The 27,515-nt window shown below is 41.0% G+C and overlaps 1 protein-coding gene across 13 annotated transcripts in view; it reads left to right on the top strand.

Annotated features, from left to right (window-relative positions):
* KHDRBS2 (KH RNA binding domain containing, signal transduction associated 2) overlaps nt 1-27,515 on the top strand; it is a 702,022-nt gene that overhangs the window by 311,257 nt on the left and 363,250 nt on the right. The gene's annotated exons all lie outside the window — the stretch shown is intronic.

The following is a 27,515-nucleotide window of genomic DNA, read 5'->3' on the forward strand; positions in this document are numbered from 1 at the left end:
TCTGCTGTGGCCAGGGAGTGTAGTGGAGGATGGCCCAAGTACTTGGGCCCTGCACCCCATGGGAGACCAGGAGAAGTACCTGGCTCCTGGCTTCGGATCAGTGCGGTGCGCCAGCTGCAGCGCGCCGGCTGTGGCGGCCATTGGAGGGTGAACCAACGTCAAAAGGAAGGCGTTTCTCTCTGTCTCTCTCTCTCACTGTCTACTCTGCCTGTGGGAAAAAAAAAAAAGAATGGTATACTAGTATATTTTTAATGATCTGTAATTTTTTAAAGATTTATTGATTTTATTTGAAAGGCAGAGTTACAAAGAGAGAGGAAGAGAGACAGAGAGAGAGAGAAAGAAGTTGGACTTTCATCTGCTGGTTCACTCCCCAGATGGCAGAAACAGCAGGAGCTGTGCCAATCCAAAGCCAGGAGCCAGGAGCTTTCACTGGGTCTCTCATGAGGGTGCAGGGGCATAAAGACTTGTACCATCTTCTACTGCTTTCCCAGGCCATAGCAGAGAGCTGGATTGGAAGTGGAGCAGCCAAGACTTGAACTGGCACCCAAATGGGCTGCCAGCACTGCAGGCAGCGCCTTTACCCACTATGCCACAGCACCAGCTGTTTATGAAAACTTTCTGCAAAAGGTCATTGTGTGTTCAAGAGAAATTTTATAATGGCTCTGGTGTCTCATGGTCAAGGTCAGTTTTCTAAGAAGCAGTGCCACTTGAAGCACAGTTACAGAAAGCTCAAGTACATCCTTCCTCTCATGTGCTCTCTCAGAGGCTCTCAGGCACCCCTGGAGTATGATTTTCTATTTTTCAGTATTGACAGAATATTTTATGACTAAAAAGAAAAACTTGGAGAGATTAACTCATCAGACAAAAATGTACAGTACTTGTAATATTTGTATTGCTTAACTGTGGTCCTTCCAAAGTAACTGATTTCTTTTAAAATGTAAAAATATTTACAACCCCACCACCTGATCTTTTGTCAAGAATATAAGATAAATTTTTCTCTGAGACGTTTTTACATAAGATTTGCTAAAACAGAGTAAAGAACTGAAAAGGGGAAATGGCTGTGCTATAAAGTCCCCACCCGCCATTCTCCTTGAGACTGATCCTTTGAGAAAAAGCTGCGTCGTTATTATTCAGGAGGAAGGAGGCTAGCAAATCTGTCTCAAATTGCCTTCCTGAAGGGGGAATGGGGAAAGAGCTTTATAGATTAGGTAGGAGAAAGCCATTTGGCAGATATGACCAGCAAGACAAATTTTGAGTGGAGGGCCAGCACCATGGCTCACTTGGCTAATCCTCCACCTACAGCACCGGCACCCTGGGTTCTAGTCCTGGTTGGGGCACCAGATTCTGTCCCGGTTGCTCCTTTTCTAGTCCAGTTCTCTGCTGTGGCCCAGGAAGGCAGTGCAGGATGACCCAAGTGCTTGGGCCCTGCACCCACATGGGAGAAAAGGAGGAAGTACCTGGCTCCTGGCTTCAGATCAGCACAGTGTGCCGGCCGTAGCAGCCATTTGGGGGTGAACCAACAGATGGAAGACCTTTCTTTCTGTCTTGCTCTCTCTCACGTCTAACTCTGCCTGTCCGAAAAAAAAAAAAAATTGAGAGGAGACACTCTGGATTGGGCCAGCATGGTCAGGCAAACTTTTAATTCTGGATTTCCATGTTTGTGGGACGTTTCTCTTCTGAGAGGTGTACCTACGTTTTAGTGTGCCTAAACATAGTGCCAGTTTGATTGTCCTTATTTTGTGCATGCCTAGGTTGCATGACAAATCGTTATCCACCTTGGGTTCCCTCTGCTCCTGTAGGGTCATGTCCTAAAAAGCAGGGACTTAAACAATATGCTTAGATGTGTTATTAAAGCATAGTTTGGAGAAATTTTCACAAAAAGGATGGGGAAGCACACCAAGAGTTTTAGTTTGTGGCACCAAGAGAAAACCAAGTAAAAAGGTAGCCCAGTATCAGTAAAAGACAACATTTAAAAAATCAGACAACTAACTGAGCACCAAAAAAGAAACCTGTTAAAGTGAAATGAACACTATGAGAAACGGTGACATGATCAGCCCTCACCCTGACTGTTGTTGAGCAACTTAATATGTATCCCTCTTAGTATTTTTTTTTGTTTGTTCTACTTAATACTTTTGGTTGAATACTGTAATCAATACACAATTCTTCTTAAGTACTGAAACTTAACTGAAAAGTGATCGCTGTTAAATATAAGAGTGGGAATAAGAGAGGGAAGAGATGTGCAGTTTGGGACATGCTCAAGCTGACTTTTCTCAAATGGTAGAGTTAGAAACATACCAGGGGATTCCAGTTCAATCCCATCAAGGTGGCATGTACCAATGCCATCTCACTAGTCCCAGTGATAAATTTCTGTTCACAATTGATCATAATGATAGGACTAAGAACCAAAGAGATCATATAAACAAGACTAGTGTCTGCAAATACTAGCTGATAGAATCAAAAAGGGAGAGAACGATCCAACATGGGAAGTGAGATACACAGCAGACCCATAGAATGGCAGATGTCCTAAACAGCACTCTGGCCTCAGAATCAGCCCTTAAGGCATGCGGATCTGGCTGAAAAGCCCATGAGAGTATTTCAGGCATGGAAAGCCAAGACACTCTGGGGGAAAAAAAAAAAAAACCTAAATGAAAGATCTCCACGAGTGAGATCCCAGTGGAAAGAGTGGGTCATCAAAGAAGAAGGTACCTTTCTCTGAAGGGAGGAGAGAACTTCCACTTTGACCACGGCCTTGTCCAAATATGATCAGAGTCAGTGAACTCAGGGGGCTTCCATAGCCTTGGCAGCTCATGACAAGAGCCTAGGGTGATTACTGATGCCATAAACAAGAGTGTCAATTTGTTAAGTCAACAACAGGAGTCACTGTGCACTTGCTCCTCATGTAGGATCCTTGTCCTTAGTGTGCAGTACATTGAGATTTAATGCTATAACTAGTATTCAAACAGTATTTTTCACTTTATGTTTCTGTGTGGGAGCAAACTGTTGAAATCTTTACTTAATGTATGCTAAACTGATCTTCTGTATATAAAGAGAATCAAAAATGAATCTTGATGTGAATGGAAGGGGAGAGGAGGTGGGAAAATGGAGGGTTGCGGGTAGGAGGGACGTTATGGGGGGAAGCCATTGTAATCCATAAGCTGTACTTTGGAAATTTATATTCATCAAATAAAAGTTAAAAAAAAATAAAAATAAAAAATCAGATTTCTATGTCCCTATGCTTCACCAAAAAGCACTTATCCAGCCAATAGAAAGTTCGACTATTTATTTGATTAAAATAATTAAATATATGGAGATATTATGTATCTTATTAATCATTGAGGTTTTTTTATTTTTATTTTTTTTTTAATTTTTGACAGGCAGAGTGGACAGTGAGAGAGAGAGACAGAGAGAAAGAAAGGTCTTCCTTTTCTGTTGGTTTACCCTCTAATGGCCGCCGCGGCTGGTGCACTGCGGCCGGCACACTGCGCTGATCCAAAGGCAGGAGCCAGGTACTTATCCTGGTCTCCCACGAGGTGCAGGGCCCATCCTCCACTGCACTCCCTGGCCACAGCAGAGGGCTGGCCTGGAAGAGGGGCAACCGGGACAGAATCTGGCGCCCCAACCGGGACTAGAACCCGGCGTGCCGGCGCCGCAAGGTGGAGGATTAGCCTAGTGAGCCGCGGCGCCGGCTAATCATTGAGTTTTGATCTAATAAGTATCACTTAACTATACTCTGGTCTCTCTCTCTTTTTCACACACACAGAATATAAGTCCAAAGGCTTCCAGAAAAGATACTCAGTGTTTACAAGTATTCATTCAGTCACATATTCTGATGCAAATATTATCAATATTAGTGATATAAATCCATATGTTTACTACATAATATTATTATTATCTTTTTTGACAGGCAGAGTTAGTGAGAGAGAGAGACAAAGGTCTTCCTTTTCCGTTGGTTCACCCCTAAAATGGCTGCTACGGCCGACCTGCTGCACTGTTCCAAAGCCAGGAGCCAGGTGCTTCTGCCTGGTCTCCCATGCGGGTGCAGGGCTCAAGGACTTGGGCCATCCTCCACTGCCTTCCCAGGCCATAGCAGAGAGCTGGGCTGGAAGAGGAACAACCGGGACAGAATCCGGCGCCCCAACCGGGACTAGAACCCAGGGTGCCGGCGCCACAGGTGGAGGATTAGCCAAGTGAGCCACGGCGCTGGCCACTACATAGTATTATTAGAAGATGTTGCACTTAAGACTTTATGGAGCAATCATTTCTGTATGACCGAGTCTGCGATGTCTAGCTGAATATATTTGAGCTGAACCTTGTAAGAACAGAAGTTCATAGAGCTTTGAAAGTGGATGGTGATTTCAAGAAAAGTGAGAATTTTCTTGTGATTGAAAAATGGTGTCTGTAAAGAGGATGGTAGAAAATGAAACCTACGTGCTAAGCCAGTGTGAGATTAAAAAGGTCTGGAATCTCATGTTCAAATCGAACTTTAGGTAAATGCAATGTCAGCAGAGGTTTCTGAGCAGGAACTGCTATTACCAAGTTTGATTTTCAGAAATCTAAAAGTGACAACAGTATGTATTCATCTTCTTGTGGTATTTATTGACCTGGTGTCCATGCTATCAAGCAGAGGCCCTTTCTCGCTGATTTCAGGTATATTCCAGTCAGTGGTTAGCCACTTGATACTACTGATGGTGTTTTCTTCTCGGTTTGGTTGCCTGATGAACAGCATAATGCATTTGTTCAAAGTATTGCATGTCACTCTGTCAAGGTCAAATTGATCTCTGTTACCATTGTCTTCCCAGTGGGCAGCATCTACACAACTCTGCAAAACCTTTTTCAGCAGCCTTTGTAGCCTTTGTTGATGTTGCTCTTGTTTTTTCCCTCTCTGGCTAAGTCATTCAACTTTAGCACCCTGGGTCAGAGCTTTTTCAGTTTCATGTCCCTGCCTCCTCCACAAACACGTCTGGTTATACAAGATGCCCTCCCCTAGACTGAAATTCTGCCTCTAAATTTTCTTTCAGAGCCAAGCATCCGCGCTGTTGCTCCCTGCCGACTGGGATTCACTAGTGTTTGCTTTTCCATTATTGGCTGGCAGTGACGACTTGCCCTTTCAGCATCATAAGGCTCAGGAGCAATTCTGCTAATATCTCTCAGGGTAAAGACTACTCTACTGAGATCCCCTTACCCAGCTCAGTAGCTGTCTTCGCTTCTTAATTGCTTCCTAGGTTTCTTTTCAGCACACTTTTCTTCCTGGGTCTTACTCCAACCTCAGAAGATGGCTGTCTCCAACTTAATTCAGCCTTTTCTGATGAGAATGCTTCTTTTGGAAATGAAAGACTCTCCTACTCCAAGAATCAGTGTGCTATTTAAGTGATTTCAAAATGCTTTCACCTCTACTGATGTTCTTGATAAGCATCTTTTGTTATTATTGTTGTTTTAGTTGACATACACTCAGATCATTTGAAATACTCATTAATTCTAAGCTGTTGTGCCTTCTTGGAAATAGGCTTTGTCTGTTCCTATTAGTGAACACTTTTAATGGACTTATTTGCAAGTAGTTCAAATAGTGCATTTCTTAGAAGAGTATAATAAATGTCATAACTTCCAGTGGGACAGTTAAAATCAATGACATATCATTTTATTATAACATATGAATCCATGGCTCTGGGAACTCAGGGTTCCTAAGGACTTCAGAGCTGGAAGCAGGATTATTGAGTGCTAGATACCCTTTCTAGAGTAGTAAATACAATGTTGTATGTACAGCACTCAGCACGAGGTCTAGTGTTCAGTCCATGATATTTATTTTCCTTATTTCTAAATTCGAATTTTTTTTTAGGTATAAAGTGCATTGGAAATTGGAATTTTCCCCTTTGGATTTTTTTATTTGTTTGCTTATTCCTTTTTGTTTTATTTAAATGTTCACAAATTTTACTGTGAATCTTTGAAATTAAAAAGGTGGAGTTAAGTGAGCCTTTTTAATCTGAAGATTCTTTATTTATATTCTTCTTTGTATTTTTCTTTCTCTGTGTAGAATTTATGTTAAGGAGAAGAAAAAGGTATTATTTACTTAATAGCTTTCCTGGGTCTTTTCTCCATGACTTTGATATTTTCTTCCTGATCTTCATTTATTGATGGACTTTTCTTCACATTTAACCTTTCTGGACAAAAATTCTGATTTCCATAATCCTGTCCTTATTATTTACTGAATTGGGTTGATAAATTCTCTCAGAAGAGGCATTATGGCAAGATTTCCTTATGTGAAATTGTTTGGAAAAAGCTCTCTGGTAGCCCATGTAGAGGAGTAAGGAAGTAACATTAAAAAAAGGAAAGAAAAGAAAATGAATGAAACTGGGCAGGCCTAGTTGTTGAGATGCTCCTTGAGATACTTTCATCTCATATGAGTGCCTGAGTTAGAGTCCCAGGCTTGCTTCTAATTCCAGCTTCCTGCTAAAGTGCACTCTGGGATGCAGGAGGTGATGACTCCAGTAGCTGGTTTCAGTCACCCTTGTGGGAGGCCAAGATTGAATTCCCAGCTCCTAGCTTTGTTCTAGCCCAGCCCTAACTATCAAGTTCATTTTGGGTAGGCAAACAAGCAGACAAGAGATTCTCTCTCTGTATCTCTGTCTCTTTGCCTTACAAATAAAATAAATACTTTTTTTTTTCAAATTACAAAGAGAAAAGGAATGAAACTCAGACAAGTTGCATTTTCAAGCAGTTAACTAGAACTGGAGTATCCACCAGGGAACTCTAAGAAAGTAAAATACACATTACTTCATCCAAAAGTTGAACAAGTTGTATTTATGCAAGTCCTCCCTCCCATATTCTAGTCTCTAGTTGCAAGTTGCAAAGGGGGTTAATTCTCTAGTTTTTCAGCTTTGGGGTTTGCTTGGGATGAGCAGTCCCCCCAGGCCAGAACAAGCCCTCAAGCCAAAATACAAATGAATGCTGGTTGCATGGAGATAGACAGGAGCTGAGTATGAACTGCAGCTGTACCATTTGTTTCAATGGGTGATGGGAAAATGTAGTTAAAAATACGGTCTTCTCCCAACCCCCAAATTCCCTCCAAAAAGATGGTGGAAAAGTAAACACTTGTTCCTGAATGGTCATTAAACCAGATTCCCATCACAGGCAGTCTTGTAAGAGATCACAAAGACAGAGAAATATCACCCTTTCGAACAGCTGGATACAATGATTACATCTATGTTTCCAGATTAAGAACAACTGGCGAGTCCCGAGGTTAGAGGACTTGACAGCACATTTGTGACTCATGGTTCATACCAAATTTACCTAATAATGGGGATGACCATCTGAAGTAGATAATTGGCTTTATCTAGAAGAAAAACTTCTCATGGGTTAATGACAGGAGATAGTTTTGCAACTTAGATCCAGACATCCACTGAAGTTGGGCTCCTGCCCTCAACAGGATTTGCTAGATGGGGTTGCTATCCCTTTTATGTTGATGTTTACTTTTCAGAGATGGTTGCTGTGTCCTGGGTCCTCAAGGTTAAAATAGGCCAATCTAGCCTTCAAAAGGATGTATATACATTTCAAAGGGAGGAGAAAGCCCTTATAATTACAAGTTTTCTAAAGTGAACGTATAAGAAAAAGGATAAGCAAATCTCTTCCCAAGTTTTCTACAGGGACAATTTAGCCTCTTAGCTTTGATTTGTCATTGTCCTTACATGGGAACGAATGTCTGCCTGCATTCTGTCTCCTCAACTGCTTCAAAAATGTTTTAATTCAAGTTTTCATCTCTCTTCTTGCAATCCAATTGGCATATGTTCAAATGGCAAGTGTCCAGACTTTCTGTCCTTACAGCTGCTAGTATTGGTTGTTATTTTTACTTGCTAGGTTAGATCTAGATGTTGAAACTATTATAATAGTGATGGAATGCTTTAAATAGTGGGAAGCTGAGAGATTATCACTCCTGTGGGCCTGATGATGGATGGTCCCTGTTCCTTGTTTCTCTGATTTCTCCCATTTTCAAAGGCAGGTTGTGCTCAGGCTGGTTCTTGGTTTCTTCAAAGTTCTGAGGTCAGGGAGAGTAAGAACACTTAAATACCCTTCCCCTATGTAGTTCATGGATTTCACATTTCCACGTTCTTCCCAGGACCCACTTCCCTGTTTCTATGTTTCATTGGGTTCCAACAGTGTTCTCTAAGTGCTTCAGCACCTCCATATTCTGGATACTAAACCCTAACAAAGCCCATTTGCATCCAGTTGCAATTGAGAAGTGGTTAGAAAGCACATTTAGATAATTATGTTTCCAAATCATTCTGCTATCACCAAATAAATACTTGAGAGTATCTTAATTATTAAGCAACTATTTTTTAAATAAAATGTGAGAATGAAAGTCTCTCATATGTTAGTTTGGGAGGAAAACCTAGAAATTGCCCTACAAATATCATTTGGTCAAGATTAATTACCTTCTTTTCCTTGAGTAGTGATATTATTGTATTGAGATATTCTTTTTGCTCTTTTGGACAACACCATATTATTGTTTAAGGAAGTAGAGTATCCTTGATGTAATCTAGGGTATATGATTTGATTTCCTAAGCTAAGGTGCATGGTTTTTAGGAAACCAGCAACCTCCAACTGAAGATAAGTAAACTTCTATTGACACTTTTCTTTCTCTGTGTTCAACATCTTGGGCCAATAAAAAAAAGTCACCTATGGTTCCACTGATGCCTCTGGTACTGTGCTCTTGGTGAAATCAGTCAGTGCTAGAATGGGTGTGTAACAGTAGATAGGTCTCTCTCCCAAGGGTGAGCATCTGAATGATGGGTGGTCTAAACCAGAAGAATTCTTTCCACATTCCCTTCAAAGAGAGTAGGACTTGGGAAGTGAAAATAGCAAGAAAATGAGGTACCTTTAGTACCTAATCATTTCTTATATATCATAGATGTAAGTCATTTATTTGTATAAAAACGTTTTGTTTGGGTTTAAGTTTGTGGCAACTTGCAGTAGCATAAAAGATTTTTCATATATGTCTTTTCAAACATGCTTTTAAATTGGGGATTTAGACAAATCCCATTCAGGCCAAGGCATAAATAATAAATGTATATTTATTTGAATTTCTTAATAGTGAAAGCTGTGCAGACAATAGATATTTTTATTTCTGAAGAGGATTTATGCTAAAAGAAAGTTCCCTGAGCCTTAAGAACAAAAAGGCTTCAAAAAGCACTCAAGTAAATTATAACACCAAGCGTAAAATATGGAAATAATAATTGCTAAATGAAATACAAAGTATAAAACTTCATACATTGTATATCCTGCATTTCCAACTTTTTATTATTCTGTTTCCTTTAATGTAAGAGCTACTATGAAAGATTAGTTGGAATTTTGGAATAACTGTCTTTGGCTCATATGCAATTTGATATGTTGTTTTGGATCTGAGATATTTACTATAACACTCTTTATTAACAGATTTGATTATTGCTTTCTGTGTTATTACTGTTATCAGTTTCATCATTTACAGGTAAATAATTAGAAGTACAACATAGTGAAATCACTTGTCTAATTTTGTATGCTATTAAGTGAAAGATCTAGTATCTTTAAGCCTGGCCATGAGGAAATAGAAGCAGGATGGTTATTTGCCATGATAGGTGGACTTTCAATGTTATAACACACTCTAGATAATAACTGTAGTGTGTATTTAAATACCACAAATTCAGTAAAGGACACATGGCATAGTGCTATGGAATAAATGTTTGCAGCTCCCACTCTCCCACATTCCTATGTGGAAGCCCAGATCCATAACATGACGGTACTGGAAAGCCAAGCCTTTGAGAGGGATCAGGAGGGTTAAGCCCCTTGATTAGTTCCCTTTTAGGAGGAGGAGGAAACCGAAGCCCTCTCCTTTCCTGTTAGGATTCAGTAAGAAAGTATCCCTCTGCAGAGTCCTTACCAGGGAGCGAACTGGCCAGCATCTGCATTTTGGACTTAGAGAAGTGGGAGAAATACTTGTCTATTGTTTTAGTCACCCGGTTTAAAGTCTTTTTTTCTATCATTCTGAGCATACTAAGACATATGAGGATGGTAATTTTTCCCTGACTTTCTAAAACACTTGAGCTTGTGAGTTTAGGATGGTTTTCAAATATACATTCCTTAAAGGTACCTGTTAAATTTAGCTTAATAATTAGCATCAAACTGGGGCATTCTTGCTTACATCAAAGAAACGTTTAATTAGAAACTTTGTAATCTATTCATGCAAATGAATTTAATGTTCATAATAAACATCCATTAACGTAAGAGTACAGCTTTGGAGTCAAGAAGACAAAATTCAAACCGTTTACTAAATAACTGTGAACAAGTTACCTTAAGTTTCTCTGAGATAAAACTTCTAAAAAGTTTTTTTTGAGTCTTTAAAGTATGCCGGGCACTGTGCTTGTAATTTTAATTTATTTATTTACATTAGAAAGAGAAGGAGAGAAAGAAACAGTGAGAGAGTGCTCCCATGTCCTGGTTAACTCCCCAAATGCCTGTGTTGGCTAGAGTTCTGCCAAGGGCCAAAGTTAGCGGATGTGAACCCAGTATAGGTCTCCCAAGTAGGCAACAAGGACCCAGCTACTTGAGACATACCTGTTGCCTCTCAGGGTGCATGTTAGCAGGAAGCTGCACCTGGAAGTGGAGCCTGGACTCAAATCCAGGAACTCTTACATGGCATGCTGAAGTTCCAATCCAGCATCTTAACTTCTAGTCCAAATGCCTACCTGGATGCCTATGATTTATACATTACTGAATTTCCTCTGGACATCTAGAGTTGTTTTGTTTTGTGGATAAAAGCCAAAGCTTGGAAAATGCCCTCAAATTCCATAAATAATAAGTATCGGAGCTGTTAATTAAAATTTAGACTTGACTGTTTCCAAAATCCTTTTATTCTTTCTAGTATACTCTGCTGCTTCCATAGTCCATTGAAATCTTACATGAATATTAAATGATATTATGTGTATAAAATATGCAATAGTTGCCCTATTGTAAATGCTCAAAAATTAACATGAAAACTGACCATTCATTTGTAATTTCCCTAGTCATATATCTTCAAAGACAATCCATTTGGAGAGCAATATTTAAGTAGCAGGATGCCTCTGGAGAAAAATCACATGATGAATTGAAATTTTAAAGTTATGAAAAGTCTTAGACTTCATCATGTCTAAAGTTATCTAATGCTTGTATTTTATTGAACTTTACCTAGAATTTTTATTGTATACCTAGATCAAGTTGGTTGACACACTTGAATGGATAGACACTTTTCTGTGACCACTATAGTTTTTTATTGCAAGACTTGAAAAGTCTCTCTCTGTTTATCCCATTTATTTAGCATTTGAAGGATCTGAGAGCCACATGAACAAAATATTGGCTTCAGTTTGCAAAGTTAATCCCTTTAAGATACCTTCTCAATCCTGGTCCAAGGCTCACTCTTAGTCGTAGGTCTATGTGTCTATGAGAGTGTCTGTGAGAAAGTACTGGTTGATATTTGCTCATAGGATTGTTGAAACAGCTGTTCCTATACATATAGAATAAAAATAACAATGAGAATAATAATATAAAATTCTATTTGGTCTTTAATAGGGTGCTCATTCCTAAAATGTTAGTATAAAATTTCCAGTTATTTAGATTTTTTAAATTTGCTAAGTGTGAATTTAAATTTTTTTGAATTTTCTAAGTGTGAACCCTGTATTCAATAAGTAAGGACTTTATTTACACACTGTTGCTTCTCCTGAAGTAGGAACAGCTTAATAAGAACTCATGTAATTGCCAGCCCCATTATCCAGTAAGTTAACAAGCCATTGTAAGGATTAGGTAAGAGGAGCCATTGTCAAAAAGATTGATCTTTTTAGCTTGCTTATGAGCACTACAGTAGTTTTTTGGGATACTAGTTTGTATTGTTTTATTTACCTAAATACACACACTGTCTTTGTACTGATAAGCACAGAAGAAATAATTGATATGTGCAAGTTTTAATTTGGTAGTTATCACTGAATGTGCATACATAATGTTGGGAAGAAAATATTTCCTCTTTGGTCTTAGCTCCAATGATTGGGACCTGCACATTAACTGACAATAGGAGAAAAGCCAGAATTTTTTAAATATTTATTTTATTTATTTGAAAAGCAAAGTTAGAGTGGGAGAGATATCTACAGAGAGGTCTTCCAAGTGGCCACAATGATGGGGGCTGGGGCATGCCAAAGCCAGGAGCCAAGAGCTTCTTCCTAGTCTCACACCTTGGGTACAGGGACCCAAACACTTGGGCTATCTTCAGCTGCTTTTCCCAGAATGGTAGCAGAGAGCTTGATTGGAAGTGGAGCAGTCAGGACATGAACCAGCTCCCGTATGGGATGCCAGTGCTGCAGGCGGAAGCATAACCAGCTATGTAACAACACAGCCCCCCAAGACTAATTTACATGCACTGGGGAAATACTCAGTGCTTAGCAAATCACTGAATAACCAGAGTTAATGGGTTCAAATACTAAATTTAACATGTGAGGGCTTCAACAGGTGAACAATTCTGATGAGGCTTGTTTACATAATTTTTATGTCATGTATTGGTGCTCAAAGTCAGTACCTCATTAGCTGGGGCTGGGTTCCATGATGTGAAGTGGAGAGGGAGGGTGTGCTGGTGACTCTAGTACAGCTCTGTTCTGGTCATTTTATGAAAGTTCAGTAAGGACATCTATGGGACCTCTCGGTTAAGCCATTGCTTGCAATGCCCACATCTCATATGGGTTCCTGTTGCCCTACCTGCTCTGCTTGCAATCCAGCTCCCTGCTTATATGCCTGGGAAAGCAGGGGAAACTTGTTCAAGTGTTTGGGACCCTGATACCCACATGGGATACGTGGATGGAGTTCCAGACTACTTGTTTTGGCCTGGCCTAAGCATGTCCATTGTGGTCATTTAAACAGCAGATGGAAGATCTCCCTCCCTGTCTCCCTCCCTCCCTCTCTCTCTCTCCCCTTCTCTGCCCCAGCCCACGGGGTAATCAACTAGGACACGAGGAGGGCAGACCTGAATGGAGAGACAAACCAGACACAAGAAAGGAGACCAAGACAGTACTCTCACCAAGGTCTCACTTTATTGGAGAAGGAGGAAGCTTATATAGTACAAGGCAAGGATTGTAACAGTCGAGGGTAAGCAGGGGTCATCTTACAACATAGTTCAAAGGAATAATTTCACAGGAATCAGTATCAGTTTGACAAAGAGAGTTACAGCGAGGTCTTACAGCTACCAGACGTGCTTATGAAGGTACAAGAAAGAGAGCACTGAAGCCAGATGGCCAAGCGCTAACCATATCAGTGAGCTTACAAATGGAAGTTTGTAGTGAATCCTCCTTACAGGAACACAGTTGAAGGTTAATCTACACAAAGGCCTATGCAGGGAAACCAGCACAGTGGCTCCCAACATCTCCCCCTTCTTTGTATATAGCAAGATGAGATTACATGTCATCAGTGTTATACCACTACGTTTTTGTGAGCGGTGCTATTTTTTTTTTAAATTTTATTTTATGATGAAGTAAATGATGGTGCCTGTCTTAGGTTGTGGGTTCCACCTGCACATTCTTACCCATCATCAGAATCCATCGTCATCGATGAATCCCTGTCTTAGGTTGATATGTGCGGCAACCCATCTTACCCGTCATTGACTACTCACCGTCTTATCTTCTGAGGGACTTCCAAGGCCTAGTTAGAAAATACACGAAGCACCTGCCAACAAGACAGGCTTAAGGAGGCTTACAAGAAAGATTACAATCCCCACAAACAGTTCTTTAAGCCAGGAGAAATTTGGCAGCCAAGATGTAAGCCAATTGAATAAGCTTTTGGACCCTTTGTCTTGAGTAAAGTGAGAAGCAAGTTCTGTGAGTTTTTGGATTTCAATAGCAATACTAAGAGAGTTATCAGTAAGATTAAAACAACACATATTTTTAACTTGATTACATTTTGTGATGTAATAAGAGAAGATAATCAATGGCTGCACGATTATCTAGAATACCTTGCCGTAATACTTGTTGTTCTTCACTTAATAAGGATAGGGCAGTTGAAGAATGATTGATATTTTTTTAAAGCCAGTTAAATTTAGCAGTGGGGGGTTGTATACTAACTTTAGTGACACTAATGTTGATAAGTTCTGATAACCCACTACCATCAGACCAGCCTGACATTAGGCGAGAGGTGAAACATGTAGCCAAATATCAATTATTTTTGATTACAAAGGAGGTTTGGTACAAAGTTTTAAATGATGAATGTCAGTCCATACAGACTGCAGCAAGGTTAGCACAAATTGCAGAACACACGGAAAACATCCCATACAAAGTAGAAAAAGCAGTAGCGGTCCAGCCAACATTAATAACCAATGAATCCATTGAAACCCTCCAAATGAAACCTTCCAAATGAATAGTGGGTTAGTAATAAACATATGTTGCATTTTACTCTTAAGTTTATCAATAACAAACTCTATATATGGCACATTGTTAGTAATGCTAAAACAACATCCCCCTGGTACAGATTTACAGCTTATATGATCTTTTAATAGCAAATAATCGATAGCTGCTCGGTTTAAGAGTACTCCTGAACGAACTTGATCCAATTCTTCAGCTATATTGGATAGCGCAGTAGCAGTAAGATTGATTGTTTTGGTCACCACAATTCCTCATTTCACATAGTAATATTAATTTTATAACAGATAACATTTACTTCAAATGAAATATTCAAATGCAGGGTGGGGGTATCCCGTGTACACTGATCTATATTTTTCATTCCCAGTGTTTCTTATCCACAACACCCTCTTTAGCAAACCAAGGTCTAATTTTTTCAACAGCACTAATAAATTGCTCTACTGTTTGTTTCTTTAACCCTATTCTCTACATTTGCAATAAAGTTTTCACAGCCTTTGTCACGGCTTGCTTTGTTTCTTTAAATGCACATTTAAATCTTTTCCAAGCAAATCCCAATGTTGCTCATTCACACAACTCCTTCTGCGAGCCAAGCACTGACTATTCCTATAGCATTAATGAACTGTTTTATGGCTTGCCTTTTTTAACCCTTGCCCCTCGTGCCTTGAGTGAGGCTTCTAGCCCTTTCACAAACAATTCTTGCTTAGTGAATGTTTGTCCCATAATCGTGTCGTTCTTCTTACCTTTGTGGCCTGTGTCGCGGACGGGTCAGGACGCGGTGGCCACTATGCAGGTCTTCACTGGCCTTCTTCAGGCCTGTATCACAGACCAATTGTCCGTCGTGGCTGTTATGAGACAAGGCGGCGACCTAAATGAAATGGCCGGCTCTTCCAGCGACCTTCAGCTCAATTCCTGTTCCTCGAGCCCCACGTTGGGCGACACTTGCCCTGGCCCACGGGGTAATAAACTGGGACACGAGGAGGGCAGACCTGAATGGAGAGACAAACCAGACACAAGAAGGGAGACCAAGACAGTACTCTCACCAAGGTCTCACTTTATTGGAGAAGGAGGTAGCTTATATAGTACAAGGCAAGGATTGTAACAGTCGAGGGTAAGCAGGGGTCATCTTACAACATAGTTCAAAGGAATAATTTCACAGGAATCAGTATCAGTTTGACAAAGGGAGTTACAGCGAGGTCTTACAGCTACCAGATGTGCTTATGAAGGTACAAGAAAGAGAGCACTGAAGCCAGATGGCCAAGCGCTAACCATATCAGTGAGCTTACAAATGGAATTTTGTAGTGAATCCTCCTTACAGGAACACAGTTGAAGGTTAATCTACACAAAGGCCTATGCAGGGAAACCAGCACAGTGGCTCCCACCACCTCTCTCTGTAACTTTGCCTTTCAAATAAATAAATCTTTTAAAAGAAGATTTCTTTCTGCATATTCCTTAGCTCAAATGCTTTCCCCTTTAAATGATCTTTGTACCAATTTTTAGTGTCTCAATAGATACCTACAATATGGTTATATACATTATTTATTCTTTATTTAATGGAATATATATTGAATGGTAATTTGTTAATTCTCTTCCAGAGTTAAAAAATATAAGTAAATAGCTCATTCCATTCCAAGGTCTTAGTAGAGAAATGGTTGAGCATTTGCAGAAACATCATAAACAAGAGGGTAAAGATATGCTTTGATGATTGAGTAAAATGCAGAATGGCTTTCACTCGAAGTAAAATTACTTGATAGGAATTTACTGAGTTTCTTCTCTGTGTCCTTTAAGATACACTGGGTGTATGCATAATAACTTGTGACATGAGAACATGGTGAGACTTAGGTGTAGAAAGATCCCCAAATGGGATTGTCATATTGTAACTGATATAGGGACAAAATATTGTGAAAGGACATATGAAGGAGTATTTAATGTGTCTACAGAAACACTGTATTAATATAGTAGAATATTATAAAACCTGCATGTTTTTGGTCTGGAAATATGAAAACACTTAAAAAGTCAAAAGAGAAGGTATACAAATATAATAATAAAATACATAATAACAGTAACAAATATAGTGTAAATATGTTAAGGAACAAATGCCATTGGCTCTTTACTTCTATGGTTTACTTGGTGGGACCTGAAGAATATGAGGATACCAGAGAGAAGTCTACTAGATTGAACAGTACTGCTACCACAGAATCTAACTATGCATTCATTCATTCATTTATTTGAGAGAGACCTCCGCCCTCTATTGGTTACTCCCAAAAGGCCTATGATGTCTAGGGCTTTGCCAATGCTGAAGCCAGGAGCCAGAAACACAATGCATGTCTGCTACTTGGGTGGCAAGGACCCAGTTACTTCCCAGGGTTCCCAATGTCAGGCAGCTAGCGTCAGGAGACAGAGGCAGGTGTCAGATCCAGGCAGTCCAGTATGGCATGTGGGCATCTTAACTACTAGATCGCATGCCTATCCAGGATTTTAGTTTAAATAGCTTACTGGGGAATAAATATTTATTTGATCCAATGAGCCAGTTACATGGATCCTGGAAAAGATGGCTCCTATTATTAGGTATTTAAGACAAGATCACAACTGAATCATCTATATACTGAGTTCCTCTATATGTTTACTGAGTATAGGGCATGATTTCAGTTACTCAGCAGTTTTCTTCTTATTTTTTGGTGGTGGCAATGGTGGGATACTTTACAATACAATCTAGAAGGGCAAAATACCAACATTTGGAGTGACACAAAGAGGACTGTATGATCTATAAAACATCATGTTCTTTTAAAAATGCAAATAGTGGAACTGACATTGTGGTACAAGCAGGTTAAGCTGCCACATATAAAGTCAGCTAAGTGCCTGTTCAAGTCCTGGCTACTCTACTTCTGGTCTAGCTCTTTGCTAATGTGCTTAACAGAAATAGCAAAGCATGCTACAAGTACATGAACCCCTGCCACCCACATGGGAGATCTAGATAGAGAGTTCCTGGCTTCTAGCTTGGGTTGTTTTAGCCATTTGGGTATCTCTCTCTCTTTGTGACTTTCAGATAAACAAATAGATCTTTATATATATATATATATATATATATATATATATATATACACACACACACACACACATATATATATATACACATACACACATATATAAAATATATATATGAAAATAACAAATGAAATGAGTGCTATTCTTAGCTTGACAAGTGCAAATATTTTCTTTCACAAGAGACCCACTATAAGAACACTGTGTGTTGGTGTGTGTACAAACTTCTTGGACACATTGCTTTTGGAAAGAGATGTGACTAAAAAGCACATTCCAAAAGCAGTCAATGATTCCTGTTGTGTCTTCTAAGGACATTTAACTGTTCCTTGTGCACTTTATTTTGTTGAACTCTATAATGGGATGGTCCTGTAAGCTTGGGAATTAGCACTCAATTACCATAATCCTCTTTTTAATAGAGATGAAAATAATTTGACATCCCTTAGGCAATTCTAGGAGAAAGGAGAGAGTATGCAAAAATTAGGAACAGAAGAGAGAAAATTAAAATATGGTAAAAACCAATTGAAGGGCATGGGAAAACAAAACTTAGTTTAAAAAGTTGTTTATAATTGACGTATCAATGTGATCTTTGTGCTTTTCTGTGATTTTAAGTGAAATTTGTGACCCTCATAATTGATTTTATATGGGTGGATGTTTTAGAGCATTGTAGGAAATTATGAGTTTCATGTTCAAATTGGCAACTGAAAAATCAAAGAACCAAATAACTAGACTCAAGTGGTATAAGAGAATATTTGGTTCTGTGTCTCATTTGGGAACATTTGTCTTGAAGCATTTGGAGTACACAGCTTTTCAGCTAACTTGAATTCCTATAGCAGATAGAATTGGGATTAACAAGCATCCCAGTTCCCCCACACATGCATGAGAATAGAGAATGTAGCTACATGAGGCAGATTGCTTTAGGAATACAATATAAGCATGTGGCAGAAATTATACAAACTGCTCTAAGCTCAACGTTAAACATTTTGAGGGGATAGTATTTTTGGAGTAGCATTTGCAAACAGAGGATTAGGCATCAACAGTGTGAAATATGTGACAAGTAAGAACCTTGAAAATGATCATTTCACCCATTACTGATGGGCAAATAACTACTAAGGAGTCAGATGCTCCAGGGCAGGAAAGGGAATTCATGCCCTATATGCTTGGTGATCGGAACCTATAATCTCTTTGCTGTACTCTGGAAATCATAGTGATTTATGGTCCTGAACACCATGAAATTAGTGGGAGACCACTGGCCACAGTCTTTCAGAAGCTAGATATATTCTGGGAGAATTCCAAATTTACTTACCCTTAATTTCCCATAATTTACTCTTAATATACCCATGTGATTAGGAGCTTGACTTTTTTTTTTTGTAAAAAAAAGTTCTGAAAATATTTATCAAAATCATGCAATTCTGTCACATAGTGATGAAAATTCTGGAGAAAGATTTACTCATTTATGTATCCATTTATACAATTTCAGCAAAACAAAACAACATTTGAAACAATTTATAGACATCTCTAGTAGAAATATTGTAAGGTCGCCACAAAACACACCAAACACTAGAGTAAGGGAAAGGGTTTATTGGAGAAAACCTAGCAGACTGGAGGGAAGCGGTGAGGAAGGAGAAAAGGGAGAAGGAGAGCCTAAGAGAGATCAAGAGAGAGAGAGAGCAGGAGACAGAGAGAAGGAGAGAGAGCAAGCGAGAGAGAGCAAAAGATGAGAGGAGAGGAGAGGAGAGAAGAGAGCAGAGAGAAGAGAGAGAGGAAAGAGAAGACAAGAGAGAGGAGAAGACAAGTGAGAGAGGGGAGCAAGAGAGGAGAGAAGACAAGAGGAGCCGAGAGAGACCCATGTGTTCAGGAACAGGTCCTTTTAAAACTTTGCCAGAGGGCGGGCTGTGGGGAGCAACTCGGACTAGACTAAGTTACTGGAATTAAGACTTATTCTATGCATCTGCTCTCCCACAATATGGCGCTGGGAGAGGAGAAAACAGCTTCTACGCAGCTGCCTCTTGCCAACTTGCCAACTTGAGTGATGACCTCCAGGAGCTGATCCTGCTCCTGATTGGAGGAGAGCAGCGTACTTGGCGTGTGGGCAGCCGAGTTGGGATTGGCGGAAGAGGACTATAAAGGAGGAGAGAGACAACATGCACCAGGAACATCTGAAGGAACACCTGAGCAGCCCCCAAGAGAGTCAGCCGGTGGTGTGCCGCTCCCCCGCGGAAGTGGGGAATGTGGCAGGGGGAACCGCCCTTCCACGGAGGTGGAGAGACGGTAGCCAACCCGGGAAGAACCAGCAGCAAACCCGGGGAGGGCCGAGCAGACAAAAGAACAGCGCAGGGTCCTGTGTCGTTCCTCCGTGAAGAGGGGGAGCGACATAATGGTGCCGTGACTCGGATAGGAAACCTAGGAGGGAAGAAACAGGAAGAAGTGGGAAATTACCGGAGAGAGAGACTAGCAAAGAGCCTAGGGAAAGCCGGATGGAAAAGGTGCCGGAAGAAGCTATCGAAAGCCTAGGCATAGACTCGGATATGAAGAATATGAAGGCCAAAGTAGACACATTCAAAGACTGTGGGAAAGAAGTTAGGATTTAAAGTGAAAGCAAGAAGAAACTTAGACTCAGATACGGTGTGCAGGTTGAAAGTGAAAGTGAAACCTATAAGAAACTTAGACTTGGATACGGACTGTGGGGAGAGGCCAGGAGAAATGAGGGAGGAATATTGTTGGAGGAAAACTTAGGGAAACATGCCGGGTAGAGAAAAATGTTAGGGAAATTGAAGCCGCAGGGGCAGGCTGAGGCGGAGACAAAAGCTACCTTGGGATTCGTCGACTCAGCCCAGGGAATAAGGGGCGAAAAGTTAAAACCAGAAGTGGAAACGTAAGCCAGGTTGGAATCCGTCAGATTAGCCCGGGGAGCAAAGGGGGGAAGCCAGACAGAAAGGTGCAGACGCGTGAGCTAGGTTGAATTCGCCAGGTTAGCCCGGGGAACTTAGATTGAATACCGGTGGTGGCGGAAACGTAAGCTACGCTGTGTGACTCGTGGAAGCCGCCGCGTGCAGAGAGAGCACGGGGCGTGAATAGATAGGGAACGTGGGGCTAGTGCGAGGCCGTGGTGCGGACGCGAAGGGCATGGAGACCGCGGAGTGTGCGTGCGAAGCCGAGCCGCGCAGAGCCGGGAGCCCGCCGCAGGGCAGGCGCCGGGAAGCCGCGCAGATGAGAGAAGCGCGGGCTGAAGCGGCTCAGAGCCGGCGAGCCGCCGAGAAGCAGCCTCGGGGCGGGCGCCGGGAAGCCACAAGGATAAGAGAAACAGAAATTTAGAAGTAAAATGAGAGAAATAGGAATGCTGGCAGATAGAAGTAAAATGGGAGAGATAGGAATGCCCGGAGATAGAGAAATAGAGAAAAATAAGGCCACCCCTCAACATGGCAATGAGAGAGCTTGGATTCGGTCTGCCTGATTAGGGAGGTGGTGAGCACCTGCGGGCGGCTGCAGGTCACCGAAGACGGGCACGTTATCAACACCAATAAGTCTCCCCACAAGACGGCAATGAGAGGGCTTGGATTCGGTTTGCCTGATTGATAGGGCTTGTAAGCACCTGCAGGCAGTTCGAGCAGAGCAGAGCATGCGCTGCAGGGCACTGAACACAGGCACGCATCAGCGCCTAAAAACCTCCTCACAACATGGCGAAGAGAGGGCCCGGATTCGGTTTGCATGATTGATAGGACTTGTAAGCACCTGTGGGCAACTCTAGCAAGCAGAGCAGAGTGTGTGCCGCGGGGCACCGAAGACAGGCGCGTATCAACGCCAAAAATAAAAAGAAAGGGGGATCTGTGGGGAGCAACTCGGACTAGACTAAGTTACTGGAATTAAGACTTATTCTATGCATCTGCTCTCCCACAATATGGCGCTGGGAGAGGAGAAAACAGCTTCTACGCAGCTGCCTCTTGCCAACTTGAGTGAGGACCTCCAGGAGCTGATCCTGCTCCTGATTGGAGGAGAGCAGCATACTCGGCATGTGGGCAGCCAAGTTGGGATTGGTGGAAGAGGACTATAAAGGAGGAGAGAGACAACATGCACCAGGAACATCTGAAGGAACACCTGAGCAGCCCCCAAGAGAGTCGGCCGGCGGTGTGCCGCTCCCCCGCGGAAGTGGGGAATGTGGCAGGGGGAACCGCCCTTCCACGGAGGTGGAGAGACGGTAGCCAACCCAGGAAGAACCAGCAGCAAACCCGGGGAGGGCCGAGCAGACAAAAGAACAGCGCAGGGTCCTGTGTCGTTCCTCCGTGAAGAGGGGGAGCGACAGCGGGCAGGAAAGCAGGAGCAGTAAATCCCATTAGGATGGGGGTGGAGCTTGACACCAGTGGTTGGGCCATGTGGCCACCCGACTTCCAACAATGGCAGTGGGGGCTAGAGCCTAGGATGGTGTCAAGGTGTAGATCGTGCTGTAGATAAGACTATGCCAGTTTCCTAACATTCCCCCCTTTTGTTTTTCATAAAGCAGCAGTTGTAGGGGTTACATTAGTCCCAAAAGTCCAGGAGGGGCAGAGGGATGATGATCTGTCTTTAGAGCTACTTCTTGCTGACATGGGGCAACGAGGCACTCTTCGCTGGCATGGGGCGATGTCTCAAGGTGCTGTAGGAGCTTGATTTTGCAATGAGTTTCTATGGATTCTAATCCAATTCTAAGATTTAGAGTCTGTGAAACTGGACAAATTTTTCTCTCTGTGCTGTAGGTTCTTGTTTTGTAAAATATAGTAAATAACGTACGGCACAAAGTATGGTTGTGAAGACAAAGTTAAGTAGTCCATTAGTAGTACTTTGCATGTTAGTCACCTAAGAAGAAAATTATGGCTCCCACTCTATTACTACTATTATTATTACTACAAAAAGAGACTAAGAAAAGTACAGCAGAGATGCAACCAGTAGTTACGAATGTCTGGAAAAATATATTTGTACTTTGAGCTTTTACATGTTTTCTTCAATAAATGTGGTACTTTTGAACTGAGAGTTAAATTACCTAATTACCAGTTAATTTCATATGAGGAACATTATTTTATAGAAGATGAAATATATATTTTAATCCCTAAGACAAGTATCTCTTTAAAAATATACCAATATCTCTTTAAAAATTAAATATTGCAGTGTGCTACAATAGACCCTATTTAGTGTCATTCATTTTCCTATGAAATGTCTGATAAAGATTGGTATGTTTTACTTACATTTTGCCTTAGTAGCATATTATTTTAGTTAGCCCTGATGAAGCAGGAACAGCTATCGTCAACCATTTTCATTCTTTATCTTACGATACACGAAGCCCCATATTTCAGTTGGGTTCCTGGACACTCAGTCTGAGGCCATTTTCCCAGCTTCCATTGCCTCCAAGGCCATCCTGTCGCTGTGTCCTCACTAAAGAGATGTGAGAAGAAATGATGCATGCAGTGTCTGAAATATGTCCTTGAAAAGATGCATTTGCCTCCCACTTCTCCTTTCTCCTTCCCATAAAGTAAAATTCAGAAGTGATGTCAGACAGCAACCTCCAACAACATGGAGGCAACATTGTAGGGATTCACTTGAATGAAAAAGAGGAGTAGACTGGGTCGTGAGGCAAGAGTGCAGAGAAGATACACCTGCCACTGTAGTTTCTATAGCCTGAATGTTCACTAGAGAGAAAAATAACTCTTCTGCTTGTTTGAAGAACATTTATTGTGGTGTCTGTTGAAAAAGCCAAGTAACATTTGAACACTACTATTTGAGAATATAGGAAATAAAGATATAACATATTTGTATAGAATTTTCTAGTTATAACATGTTCTTCAATTTTCTTAAAACCCAAAAAAAGTCCTGTGGTTAAGTATTTGACTATTAATGTCACAGATAAAGAACTAAATCCTGGGGAATTTTGCCCTTTCAAGATTTACCCCAATAGGTGAGCTCAAACACACAATACACTCTTGAACATGTGAAAGTCTAATTTTGAAAATAACCAGTAATAGCTCATAGTCGATCATATTTTAAATAGTTTTTAAAATTTATTATTTTCATTTATTTGAAATTATTTGAGAGAGAAAGAGAGAGAGAGAAAGAGAGAGAGAGACTTCCGCCTGTTCATTCACACCCTAAGTGCTCACAACAACTGAGGCAGGGTCAGGCTGTAGCCAGGAGCTAGGAACTCAGTCAGGGTCACCCACTTGGGTAGCAGTAAGCCAACTACTTGAGCCATCATCTGCTGCCTCCCAGGATGCACGTTAGCAGGACACTGGAAGTGGAAACAGAGCGGACTGTAACTCAATTACTCTCATATGAGCTGTAAGCATCCCATCTGGCATCTTTTTTTTTTAACTTTCATTTAATGAATATAAATTTCCAAAGTACGGCTTATGGATTACAATGGCTTCCCCCCCATAACGTCCCTCCCACCCGCAACCCTCCCCTTTCCCACTCCCTCTCCCCTTCTATTCACATCATGATTCATTTTCGATTCTCTTTATATACAGAAGATCAGTTTAGCATACATTAAGTAAAGATTTCAACAGTTTGCTCCCACACAGAAACATAAAGTGAAAAATAATAGATGATTTTTTAAATGATGATGAAATCAGATCAGACCTATTGTCATGTTTAATCCCAGTGAGAGTCAAGTTGGGAATTGATAATTTCTTCTTTTTTTTTTTTTTTTTTTTTTAACAGAAGATCAGTTTAGTATACATTAAGTAAAGATTTCAACAGTTTGCACCCCCATAGAAACACAAAGTGAAATATACTGTTTGAGTACTCGTTATAGCATTAAGTCTCAATGTACAGCACATTAAGGACAGAGATCCTACATGAGGAGTAAGTGCACAGTGACTCCTGTTGTTGACTTTACAAATTGACACTCCTGTTTATGGCATCAGTAATCTCTTAACCTCTACAACAAATGCTTGCCCTGCTCGTGACAGATTCTGCTGGACTAACTTTTCTTCCTCAACATCTTTATTCATGCCATCTCCTATTCCATTGAGTCTTGTCTTCTATCCTGACTAACTCTGATCTCTAGGAAGTTGAATATTGTCTATTCAGTTTCCACATCAGAGGGTAAGTATGCTTGATGCTTATATCATCTCTAAAAAATAGTTGATCTGAATCTCTGAAATATGTTTTTTCAGGGGCCAGCACCGTGGCTCACTAGGTTAATCCTCCACCTGCGGCACTGGCATCCCATATGGGCACCAGGTTCTAGTTCCGGTTGCTCCTCTTCTAGTCCAGCTCTCTTCTGTGGCCCGGGAAGGCAGTGGAGGATGGCCTAAGTGCTTGGACTCATGCACCCACATGGGAGACCAGGAGGAAGCACCTGGCTCCTGGCTTTGGATTGGCATAGCTCTGGCCATAGCGGCCATTTGGGGGGTGAACCAATGGAAGGAAGACCTTTCTTTCTGTCTCTCTCTCTCTCTCACTGTCTATCTGTCAAATAAATAAAAAAAAGGTATGCTTTTCCTGCTACTGCTTCCTACTCATGATATAGATAACATATTTAGTTACTTATTATTTTAATAAACAAATTCATTGCTTAAAGCACTCAAGCTTAATGTAAGAACCTGGAGGACAATATTTTTATCATATTTTACCTGTACCCTCTAAAAGTCTAGAAAGAAGCTGTTCAGTATAGTAGGCTCTAGCAACATGTGACTCTTATGCCAGTGAACTGTGAGTAGACCAAATTGAGCTGTGCTATCCTTATGAAATAGACACTTATTCAAAGATGGTCTAAGAGAAAAATATTTTATTAATAATTGTATATTAACAACATAAATGTTTCTGATGTTATTTTAAAATATATTACTAAAATTTATTTCTCTTGCTTATAAGTATGTGCATATTTGTATTTTTAATTTTTTTTTTAATTTACTTAATTGAAAGACAGAGAGAGAGAGAGGACAGAGACAGACAGAGATCCTCTCCCCAAACCTAGAAGACCAGAACTCAGTCTAGGTTTCCCAAATGAGTGGTAGTGATCCAAGTATTTGAAGTTGGCTTTGCATCAGCAGGAAGCTGAATGAGAAGCAGAGGTGGACTTGAACCAGGCACTCAAATAAAGAATGAAGAGTGTTTCACAGGGCCTCAGAATTGCTGCACCAAATGCCTGACCATCTTTTTATTTTGAAAGCACCTACCAAAATGTTTTGAATTATGTGTGTGCCTCACATATTTCCATTGAATCACACTATTTTTGAACACCATTATATTATAGAGGATTGTGTGTGTTCACATGGCAGATTTGGTAGCCATATACAGTCTATGCTATCTTCTGAGTTCATATCTAGACCACAGTCACTAGTCTCACGACCAGGAAATATAGGGAGGAATGTTGTAAGCTACTTATAGGCTGTCTCATGGAAACCTTTGAGGTTGTCCACCATGTTTGCTATTCTCTTGATGTCATTGATGCCAAAACCATGAAGACTGAGAAACCAAAAGATGGCAAGACCCCAGATGCTTGGATCTGTGTGGAGAAGTGGCATCCAAATATGAACACAAGCTTGAACTTCATCTGGGCAAGAAATAAATTCCTGATATGTGTTGAAACTGATTGGTTACTTTATCTGCCTTAACCGCTAATACCACTTATGAGAACACACTAAATACTCAGCAGCAAGCCGATGTATTCTTTGAAGAATATAAAAGTGATAGTCACATGAATATTTAAGATCATTAAGCATAGAGAAACCATTCTACATTACAGCTCTCAGATTTCCAGGTGTGGAGATGAGAGCGTTCTGCCCCAGCATGGATCTATTGTAGCCTCTCTTCCCTCTCTTTGATGCCTTCTGCCTAGATCAGATACTTCCGAAGTAAAGTGCATTCATGTAACATGTTATATGCTTTTTATTTTCCTAGATTGTAACATATGCTGATGTTAAGTTTAAATGGGTTGTGCTGAGTTATTTTTGTGAAGACCTGTTTAAACTCTCAGGTTAGCAGCTTTCCTTTAGTTAAGGTTCTCACCATAAGAGCAGATTTGCGGCTGGCGCCGCGGCTCACTAGGCTAATCCTCCACCTGCGGCACTGGCACTCCAGGTTCTAGTCCCAGTTGGGGCACCGGTTCTGTCCCGGTTGCTCCTCTTCCAGTCCAGCTCTCTGCTGTGGCCCGGGAAGGCAGTGGAGGATGGCCCAAGTGCTTGGGCCCTGCAACCCGCATGGGAGACCAGGAGGAAGCACCTGGCTACTGGCTTCTGATTGGTGCAGTGCTGGCCGTAGCAGCCATTTGGGGGATGAAACAATGGAAGGAAGACCTTTCTCTTTGTCATTCTCTCTCACTGTCTAACTCTGCCACATGTTACATGTTACACATACTTTGTAAAATTTGGCACCGCGCTGATCCGATGGCAGGAACCGGGTGCTTCTCCTGGTCTCCCATGGGGTGCAGGGCCCAAGCACTTGCGCCATCCTCCACTGCCTTCCCGGGCCACAGCAGAGAGCTGGCCTGGAAGAGGGGCAACCAGGACAGAATCCGGTGCCCTGACCGGAACTAGAACCCGGTGTGCTGGCGCCGCAAGGCGTAGGATTAGCCTAGTGAGCCGCGGAGCTGGCCTGAGTGTGTTTTAGTTCAGTCAAATGCCGATGCTTCTCTCCAGCCTCAGAATTAGGCACTAAGAAATGTCTTTAAAGTCAAGTGCTTGTTGAAAATGGAAAGTGAAGTGCAGATTGGATTCCCAGGCTAATCTTAGAGAGCTCTGAGTGGACAGAGGTTGTCTAGATAGGAAATCAGGACATGTCTTTCACATCTGCTTTACATTTTAAAACACTGCACACTTCAGATAAACATACACATTAGCAAATTTGATTTCATTTACTCAGTTTTAGTCTATTCATGTCACTTCTCCATTTAATCTCCACATTGGGCCATAAATTACTGGTTTATTTTTATGCTTTGATGTACAGTGAGATAACTGTTGTTTCATTAACAACTGTTGGGAACAAGGATGTAAACATAGCATCATTTATGTTAACCTCTTAACCCAAAGTTGCTTTCTAGAAATTTTAAAACATGCAAATACAATTATAAAAATTACCTGATTTGGTCAAAGTTCAAAATATATGAATATGTGTAATATTGTT

Source organism: Oryctolagus cuniculus, chromosome 5 (genome assembly GCF_964237555.1).
Source record: "Oryctolagus cuniculus chromosome 5, mOryCun1.1, whole genome shotgun sequence".
Lineage (NCBI taxonomy): Eukaryota > Metazoa > Chordata > Mammalia > Lagomorpha > Leporidae > Oryctolagus > Oryctolagus cuniculus.